Below are 11369 nucleotides of genomic sequence, written 5' to 3' on the forward strand. Positions count from 1 at the left end.
ACCAGAGTACTTTCTCACGAAAGTAAAGATACATATCTCATTGAAATCATTGAGAGTGAAGATATGCGAAGTCAGAAACCAACTCTGAACACAAGAAGTGTGGTTACGCAAACAGAGTGACAAATGAGGAAAAGTTGAAATAGGGAAAAAGACAAAATAGGGAAAAGACAAAAAGTGCGGAACTGACTCGGTCCTCAAAGGAAGTTGTCAATCCACAGAAAAGAGTCTCGGAAATCACTCCAGAGCACTCGAGACGTCACTAATCGACTAGAAACCAAACTCAGAAGGGAAAAGACAACGCAAAAAATTTATCCGAAAAATTCGGGTCATGACAACCTTCCCACCTTAAAGGGATTTCGTCCCCGAAATCCAGCCCCAAAAAAACAAAAAGGCGAAACCAGGATAACTACGGAGTACATCCCCGAGTACCCCACACAACACGCCACACCAGCGACCTCAATGCTGAAAGGAAAACACAAACCAGTGTCATTTGCACCCACGTGCTCATGACAAGACAACATCTCGAAGGTAAAATGACCACATAGGCACACGACAAGTCAGAACTCACACACTGAACCCAAGGTCAGAAAAGGGATTGGAAGACAACAACCGAAAGCATTCCTCCTGATGAACCATCAAACCGATCCAAAAATAACCACAAAAAGGACTCCAAGAAACCACATATCAAATCAGGGTACAGAACAAACACAACGTGGCAGTACGAATAGCAACCAGAACTCGCCCACGACGTACTCAAATGTATGGTAGCAATGACAGTATCTAGTGCCTGCCCACACTTACTCGTCAGTAAGGTAGCATCGACGACAACTAGTACTCGCCTACAACACACAACTTGTATGGTAGCATGACAGTATAAGGCACTAATTCATAACCTGCCCCCCACTAGGTCTACCCATGAAACCTCTCGATACAAATGACATCAATGTAAAAAAATGATCATTGCCAAAAGCACTACGGAGACCAACATTTTGTGAGAGTTGAGATATGGTCCAAAGATGTCTGGCCAGGCCATCCTGGCCAATCCCAAAATTCTGACAACAATGTTATAGGTACCGCTATGCTTAAGGCCCCAAATCCTCAATACAGCAAAACCAACATCTCCAATGTCTCAAAATACCCCTATTAGCAACATTAATCAGGAATCCAAAACCTGACAAGCAAATCAAAACTTCCAGAGATCAAAATGAATCTCACCATAAGGCATTTCATCGAAAGCCTACATTCCTCCCTGAAACTGATCAACTACAAGACCAATCACCATGATTAAATATCAGATCCACATCCCTATCACGGATAACTAAATCCTCAAAATACAAATCCACCAAGTGGCACATACATCAAAATGCCAACAACCAAGGTCACAAGATGAATCTCTCAAAACCATGCTTGGCAACACCAAGCTAAATCAAAATTCCTCAATTTTTGATCCACAACCAATCATCAGAACTATGATTCCTCAAAATTACACCTAGCCATAACTAGGACGAGAAAACTCCACAAACAGTCATATTGAACAGCGATCCTTCAAAACCCCTCCTAAGAGTCAACAACATCAAGATTTCCAAAACTGAAACAAGTCTCCAAAAGACATTCTCAAAAGAGCATCGAGCTCACCTCTCAAATCAAATGAATCCTCAATGGTATGGACACAAGTCCCCACAAAATGATCTCACACCAATCAACTCACTCTGAGCACTACAACTCCATCAACAACTACGGTAGAAACTCCCCAAGGGAAGACATGAAAGAAAGGGAACCACCAGTCCTAAAAAGGACAACTCCACAACTCCATCTCTAAAATGAAAGACAACAAGGTCAAAGACTTCACCCCCTATATGGAAGTAAGCTGACTAAAATACATCAAATCCTCACCAAGGACTCAAGACAACAACGATGATCCTCATGGACCAACCAACCCCAAAACTATGCATAATGCAACGAAGAGAAGAGACTCATTCTTTGTGAAGTCCCTAACACGAACTAACACAAAACTCTTGTGGAAACCCGCATACACACTACGTGCGACCGAGGGAAATGAATGGGAAAACCAAACCTGGAAGTCATGCATATGACAAGGAATGCAACTACCAGAAAGAAAATCTACTCACGTAGATAAAAATCAAAGGTACATGCAACACGTCTCCACGTAAACACAAAAACATGTTACTAAAGCACAATAACAACATGGCATCTCTAAGCATATAAAGAAGGCATGCTAATGCCACACAACAAGAAGGAAAATGTGGATACACATCCACCTACTCATGCATCACAATATCATAAATCATACTACTAACATGGTAGTAAACGAAACTGCATAAGACAACATGATGCAACAATGAACCCTATGGACATCGTGTCCTAGAGTGCCTAAGAAAGGAAAGGACAATTCCTAGTCATAAACTGTCTCCAAAACTAATGCGACAACAACCTGTCTCAAAGCAAACGTGAGCCCTTACCACAACGGTAAGACTCTAATAATCCATCTCAGAGTCTAGAGGTGACACTACAAGTGACACTAACAGTGCAGTGCTCTCACTACCCATAACATCAATCAATCGACTTGATCCCAAAAGCGTCATCACGCAAGAACTCCTCCAGGAAAATGGCGACTACAGCCATACCAATAACAACTAAATCAATCACCACAACTGATCGCCAAAACAACCATCATCATCACCGATCAAAGGACAATGCCTATCAAAACAAAACCAACATTGATTCCACCCGAACTGCGCTTGTAGCTAGCCAGTACGGTAGCATGACAGTGCCATGCACCCTCCCACAAAAGTACCCGCCCACAAAAATTGCAATCCCAAAGCAATCATCCTGATCAACCAAGGATCCTAAGAGGTCCATAACCTCATCATGGCCCAAAACCAACAAATCCATCACTACGGTAACGCCAAATGACTCATCTCCCAAGAGTCTAAACAAAAGGTAACCATCCACCTACCTCAAAACCAATGCTAGGTCGACAACAACTTACATCACCACGAGACTGTGACTACAATCACCATCAACCTCAACTCGTGCCTCAATGACCAATCCCATGTCATGCCAAATATGCAACACAATTATGCATATGCAATTCTAATCTAGCATACATCATATGGCATGCTCTTTACATTAGAATAAAACAATGCTAAATAAATGGCATACAACATGTAGCACGTAAGCACATAAACATGTTATCAACCAAAACATGTTATCATAAAGCATACAAACACATAGAGCATGGCAGCAAAAGCATGATACGCACCCAAAACCCGTCGTCCAAAGGTTTTCGAACCTAGGAGCTCTGATACCACTTGTGACGGCCTAAGTTTTTCAACTCGGTGCGTCAGTGATGAACCGAAAGATGACCCGATAACGGATCCAAAATGCGGAAGCAAAACACAAAACAACGATATCTAGAGATACAACATGGCTCTAAGACACCATTGTGACCCTCAACGAGGTCACAGGACCCAAAGGAATCAAATGCGGAAACAACATTTCAAAAACGAACAAGAACGAACCTAGGGGCAAAATCATCATTTCCAGCTTAAAAGTGGGTGCCACCGAGCACACCATTGGAAATACAATGAAAAATCAATGAACTTAGACTCAAAAATCACTTGATTTGGAGTCCGAATGAAGAAGATATGGTTTACGGAAGAAGAAGGGGCAAAACGGTCCAAAAGTGCAAACCCTAGATCATCTAACCGGTTAGGAGACCTTCTAACTGGTTAGGAGGCCAAAATTCATAACCAAAACACAGCCCATGCACATGTAACAGGTTATGAAACCCCTCGTAACCATTTACATGTGAAGGAGGCAGAATGGGCAACCCAAAAACCAGGCAGCAGGGGTTTTACAGGGAAAAATGGAAATTTGAGGGCTAAAATGACATTTTCTGGAAAAACTCAAAGAAGAAACCCACTCAAAATTGAGTTTTCTACATGACTTGAGAGAAAAATTGAAAAATACGCAATGTAAAATGCCCAAAATGCCCTCCCAAGAAAATTGGTCCAAACGGTCCAAAAAGCTGCTAAATTTAAAAACTAAGAGCTGAACTTCGGATGCGATTTCCGATGCCAAGATGGCATTTTCTGGAAAAACACAAAAAAGAAACCCCCCCTAAAATCATATTTTCTATTCAACCATGTGAAGAACGGAATTTATTTCCCAAACAAAATTCCCAAAATACCCTTAGGTCAGAAAATGCAATAAAAGTGTAAAATGAGTCCGTAGGAGGCTCATTTCACCAAAGAAGAAGCTTTGCCCGGAAACGACCATGCATGCAAACATAACTTACCAAGTAAGATGTGCTACAATGGTCCATGGCCCAAAAATATGGCCGATACAAAATATGAACCCCCAACGGCCAAAATGCCAAAAACGATGTTTGAAACGAAAACTTAGAATTTAAAACTATGAAATGGTTTCAAAATGCCGCTTGGCCCTTGGCCACACTTCATACATGGTGAATGAATGCTAATAGAAGAATCAAAATGGAATTCCCACACCAAATGCAAACATGGTGAATCAAAAACTCAATACTTTCCAATACTTTCATAATATTCCATGAAGTCAAAATTTACATAGGATACAATTTACATGTCATTGGCCTCCGGCCTCATCTCATACATATCAAATACATCGTAAAGAGTGCCCTCATGTACACATTACATATAAGGGATCAAATGTACACATGTTGACATATAAGACTACAATTGGCATTCCAAGCCAACCTTCACAAAAGTGGAAGTCTCCAAGTCCACAAACCATCTAAGCATAATGAAGACCTCAACTTTGATTCTTGCACCTAAAATATGCCCCAGTATCATAGGGGTGAGTAACATAAAGCTACTCGTAGGAAATGAGCATGCATCGACCTACGTTTTACAAGTTGTATGATTTAATCATTGCGGTTCATTCCACCTAACGTCTATGTCAAAGGTGAGACTCAAGGAGCATCCTAGCTACCTAAGATCATTTCTAGCATCAATCGCCTCATTCATGCAATTTTAGCAACATAGGTTCATGCTTACACAAGCAACAACATAGGAGCATGCTTACACAAAGCAACAACATAGGAGCATGCTTACACAAGCAACAACATATAGATTCTCAAGGTTATCAACTTGAAATCTAAAATGCAACATCAACTAAATATAACAATTTAGCATAATTAGAATATCTAATACCACACATCAAGACATAGATTCTCTAGGTTATCAACTAGAAATCTAAAAGTGTGAAATCAACTAAATATAGCAATTTAGTATGGATGTACTTAACAACATCAAAATCGCCAATAGCCAAAACCACAAGTTAACAAGGTAAACATGATTGTCAACTTGGAATTGAATGCGAAAACAAATAGTGGGAGACTTGGACATCACAGCTCGGATTTCCGCTGAGACAAGGCAAATTTGGAGCTACTAACCCCCAGGCAACCTACCCAACGCGCGAACTTTATAGGGCTAATTTAGAGCTACTAACCCCCAGGCAGCTTACCCAATGCGCGAGCTCTTGACTTAGAAGACTCTTGTCCCCGTACTAGAGTGAAACCCTAGCCATCACAGCTTAACAATGTCCCAAGCAACTCTAAAATAAATAAGTTAGCAAGTTATACACATTACTACTACATAGTAACAAGTTAGCAATATAACTCTCAATTGTGCATAATAAGCATTTCATATCCATAATGCTACGAAATCACAAGCCGACAATATATTCATATAGAAACATACTCTCATGAATATAAATTTAACAACAATGCTCTTCAATGCATATAACACAATCTAGTGAATACATCACAAGTCTAAATCTATGCTCTTAAAATAGAAACAACTTCTAAAACATGATTAGATCCATGATACACAAGATAGAATTTAATTACATCAAAATAATTAAACTCTCTAGATTTCAAATCATTTCCAATTGGCTCCAATTTAATATATGTTAATAGACATATCATGGTCATTACATATATTCACACACAAGCTTAATTAGGCCCATGAAACCACCAAAATAGATTTTAATTAATTCCCTTAATTAAAGTCTCTAGATTTCCAAACCCAACCAAATGCTCTCAAATTAAAGTATGTTAACAAACATGCCAAAACTTAATTTAGAAGCATTACACAACTCAATTCCATGCAAGGTATGGCCATGAACTTAAATCTTTCACAAAAGATAAATATTAATTAAAAAGAGCAATTCTTATTTAATTAATTCCAATTTAATATGTGTTAACCAACATATTAAAACAAGAGTTTCTACCATGCCACAATTCAAAACCAAGTTTCTCATCATCATGAAAATTAAATCTTATACAAAGAATTAAATGTTTCAAATTTCCTAGATTTGATACAAGGCATGCATATAGGTTGTATAAACATGGAAAACACACAATACAACACATATAAAATCCTAAAACATTCCCTACCTCCATTTGAGATGAAATCTTAAATCCCTACCAAAATAAATCGGCTCCAAATCCGACGAAACTCCTAGGTTTTGCCGGGGACAACACCACGAACATGAATCCCAAGGAAGCCCCATCAATAACACAACTTGACTTCAAACCCGAACTTAAGAAATGGCCAAAACAAGATTCCAATCGGTTGGAATCGAAGGCCTCGCCAAGGGGAACAATAAACACAAAGGCATCACCACTTTTTAATGAAGGGAAGAAGTCCAAAAGAGAAGAGAGAAGATGGCAGCCATGGATGGAGCTTGGACCGGCCATGAGAGAGGAGAGAGAGAGAAAAATCTCATTTTTCTTTTTAAGACCTCTTATTTATAGAAAAACTCAAAAAGTGCCCCGAATGGGCCCCGCCGGGTCCGGAAAGTGAAATTCGAGCAGACGTGCTCAAACGGCAAAACTTCGCGAACGAAAAAGATTCCAAATGAGAAAATATGAACAACGGAAGAAACAGCGTCAAAAACTGAGTCCCGAGCTGAGAGTTATGCCCAAAACAAGTTTGGCGCAAATTGGGGCCAGAATCCCTGAAACTGGAAAACATCATCCAGGAGGAAATAGTAAGAGTCCACGACTTGACGAAATGTGAAAATGAATCCCATATGAGGATCCCAGCTCAAAACAAGGCATTGAGCAATAACTTTCATTAATTGCACAATGGCCCCTCCAGAAAGTGAAAACTGCGAAACTGCCCCAGAATGAAAATATCTTCCAAAAGATATTTTCTTAGATACCCCTAAAATAAAATATCTTCAAAAGATATTCATGAAAAACAGCCCAAGAAGAGAAAAAGTTTCCAAAGAACTTTGCATTTATGCCCTTATGGACACTGGGAGCAACCAGAGTACTTTCTCACAAAAGTAAAGATACGTATCTCATTGAAATCATTGAGAATGAAGATACGCGAAGTCAGAAACCGACTCCGAACATAAGAAGTGTGGTTATGCAAACAGAGTGACAAACGAGGAAAAAACAAAATAGGGAAAAAGACAAAAAGTGAATAGTGTCGAAAAACGAAAAGTGCGGAACTGACTCGGTCCTCAAAGGAAGTTGTCAATCCACATAAAAGAGTCTCAGAAATCACTCCAGAGCACTCAAGATGACACTAATCGACAAGAAACCAAACTCAGAAGGGAAAAGACAAAGGAAAAAATTTATCCAAAAAATCCGGGTCATGACACGTTGTCATTGTTACCACACATTTGGGTACATCGTGGGCGGGTTCTGGTCACTGTTCGTACTGCCATGTCAGTCTTGCTATTTGTCTTGATTCGACGTTTCATTGTCTTGGGATTCTTTCAGTTATTGACATATTGTTAATTTGCCGATTTGTTCGGGCAGTTGTCTCTCAGTTCTTGGTTTCACGTTCTTCGGATGGTCTTGAGGCATTTGGAGTTGTCCTCTAGCACTTTATGATCTATCCTTTGGTTTGACCTTGCCTTTAGTCTTAGTTTGGTCCTCCTCAAGATGCTCCTAATTTCGGGGATAAAATTTCTTTAAGGAGGATATGTTGTAATGACCTGGTCATTTTTCTTCCTTTTCTTTTTCTCAAATTTTACAGATAAATTTTTTCCGTTGAATTTTCTTTTTCGAGTTCGGTTTCTCATCACTCAGTGTTGTCTTGAGTGCTCGGACATAGTTTCCGAGACTTTTTCCTTTGATTGACAACTTCCTTAAAGAACTACGTCATTTCCACATTTTTAATTTTTGCACACTATTTACTTTTCGTCTTTTTCCCCGTTTGTCATTTTATTTTTTGGCACAACCTCACTTTTCATGCTCGAAGTTGGTTTTTGACTTTACATACCTTCATTCGAAGTGGTTTCCACGAAATACGTAACTTTACTTTTGTAGAAAAGTACACTGGTTGCTTCCGGTGTCCATAGGGGCATGGATGCAAAGTTTCTTCGGAAACATTTTCTTTTCTTGGGATAATTTTCATAAATATATTTTGGAGATATTTTATTTATGGGGTTTTTAAGAAAATATTTTTGGAATATATTTTCATTATAGGTCATTAGTACAGTTAACACTTTTTGGAGGGGCCATTGTGCAATTAATGAAATTTATTACAAAATGCCTCATTTTGAGCTTGGATCCTCCTACGGGATTCATTTTCACTTTTCGTCGAGTCGTTTGCTCTTAGAATTTCCTTCTGGTCGTTTTTCCCCAGTTTTAGGGTTTTTGACCCTGGTTACCGCCGAACTTATTTAGGGCATATCTCTCTGCTCGGGACTCGGTTTTAGACGTCATTTCTTCTGTTGTTCATTTTTTATTCTTTTGGTTCTTTTTTGTTCACGATGTTTTATCGACTGAGCGCGTCTACTCAAATTCCACTTTTCCGGACCCGGCGGGGCCCGTTCGGGGCACTTTTTGAGTTTTTCTGTAAATAAGGGGTCTAAAATGAAAATTCAGATTTCCTCATCTCTCTCCCCTCTCTTGGCCGGATTCCATGGCAGCCCAAGGGGCTACCACCTTCTCTCTCCTCTTTTAAACTTCCTCCATTTAGTGAAACGTCATAGTGCCTTAGTGTTTAACGTTCGCCTTGGCAATGCCTTCGATTCCAACCAATTGGAATCCCGTTTTGGTCATTTTTTGAGTTCGGGTTTGAAGCCAAGTTAGGATTTTGGTATGAAATCCTTGGGATTTAATGTTCACCATGTTGTCCCCGACAAAACCCCGAAGTATCATCGGATTTGCAACGGTTTCATTTTGGTAGTTTTTGAGATTTTCATCTCAAATTCAGGTAGGGGATGTCTTAGGTTTATATTAATGTTATGTTGATGATTTTAGAAGCTTGTACAACTTGTATGTACGCCTTTGTCCAAGTTTTAGAATTTAATTTAATTATTTTCTATGTTTAAGATTTAATTCTCATGATGGTATATAGCTTAGAATTAAATTGTGGCATGCTAGTAAATTATGCCTTGGTATGTTTAGTAACATATATTAAATTGGGGTTATTTGAATAAAAATTGCAAAATTTATTTAATAATTTTGTTATATGAAAGTTCAATTCATATAGTTGTAACAAGCATGAAATCAACTTGTAATGTGATATTAAAGCTGGTGAGTTCTTTAACCTATGTTAATTTGAGAACATTTGGATGAGTTTAAAAATCTAAAAGTTTTAATTGAAAGAATTAATTAAAATCTATTTAATAGATCCATTGGCTTACTTAAGTTTTTGAATAGATATATGTAATGACTAGGACTTGTTTACTAGCATATATTAATTTGGGACCATTTGGAGTTACTTTAGAATCTAGAGATTTAATTAAATTCTACTTTATTGTCTGAATGACCTAATTAATTTTTTAATAGATATATGTAATGACCATGCTATGTTGTTTAACATATATTAATTAGGGATTATTTGGTTGAGATTTGAAACCTAGAGAAATTAATTAGTTTATTTAATTAATTTATATTTCTATTATATTAATGATTTAATCATGTGTTTGACGTTGGTTGTATGTTTAAATCATGATTTTGGACTTATATTATATTCATGAGTTTATATTTTTAATATTGAATGATATTGTTATAGTGTATAACAAATCGCACACTGAATATTCGACATGTGATATTATTATACCATGTAACGAATCGTACTCTGAAGATTCGACATTCGTCATGCAATAGTAGTTGTGGACTTAGAGTATGTGTTATGTGTTTCCAAAATTTGAATTGTGCATGGTAGATAGCTAATATCTTGTATATACATGTTGATATGTACATTGTTGCACAATTTGTTAATTTTGGAAACTTGGGACATCGTTGTTATAACTACGGCTAGGGCATGGTTCTAGTACGTGGGATTGTTCACCTACAGTCTAAAGTAACCATGTTGTCGATCTGATTTGGTATGATATCCAAGTATCCACCTTGTTTGATTTCACATTTTATTTCAAGTTGATAACTAGGTGATGTTGTAACTTGTTGTTCCTTATTCGATTTCCCATTTTAAGTTTCAAGATGTTAACTTTGCGAAATCATACTTTATACGTTGTATTGGAAGTTCCAATATTGGTTAAATTGTATCAAAATTGTGATTTGTGGTTTATTATTCTAATGTAGCCTAGGATGATTCCTTAGACTCATTTGGATCATAGACGTTAGGTGGCATGAACCATTTTAGTTGATTTCGCATTTTAGATTTCAAGTTGATAACTACGAAAATCTATATCTTGTTGCGTTGTATAGTATGCTTCTATATTGTTTAATTGCATAAATATTATGTTAGAAATGCTTTAAAATAGCTTAGGATGATTCTTGAGCCTCACTTATGACATAGACATTAGCTGGCATTATCCTTTAGAATTGCTTCATGTTAATGTAATAACTTTGTAAAAAGTTAGGTCTATACATGCTTATTCCCTACGAGTAATACGGTTTACTCACCCCTCGCTGAATGAGACCTGTTTTAGGTAAGAAGACGTGACTCTGGGATGTACAATATCTCTAGGTCGTTTCGATGGATTGAAGCTCTTTTAAATATATTTTACCAACATGCAAGTGTTAGCATACATCGTTTTGTTATTTTAAGTTATAATGCATAGTTTGATCAAAATGTCATTTTTTATCTTAAGACTTGTAATGTGTGCCTAAGCACACTTTTTGACACTCATTCTATATATTTGATGTGTGTCCAAAAGCCAAATGGTCTTTTGATTGCATTTAGGTTCGGTTCTTGCATTGTTTGTCTTTAAAGGACATTTTTCACTCATTTGAGGTTTGATAGGTCATATTTTGCATCGGCGGTATTTTTTAGCCGTGAATCATTGTAGCATATCCTAATAGGTAAGTTACATTTGCGTGCATGATCGTTTTCAAGAAAAAACCTCTTCCTTGGTGATTTGAGCCTTCTATG

The sequence above is a fragment of the Cornus florida genome, unplaced genomic scaffold (genome assembly GCF_030987335.1).
Source record: "Cornus florida cultivar Cherokee Brave unplaced genomic scaffold, ASM3098733v1 CherokeeBrave_3.0.0_Hap2_Chr07, whole genome shotgun sequence".
In the NCBI taxonomy this organism is placed as follows: Eukaryota; Viridiplantae; Streptophyta; class Magnoliopsida; order Cornales; family Cornaceae; genus Cornus; species Cornus florida.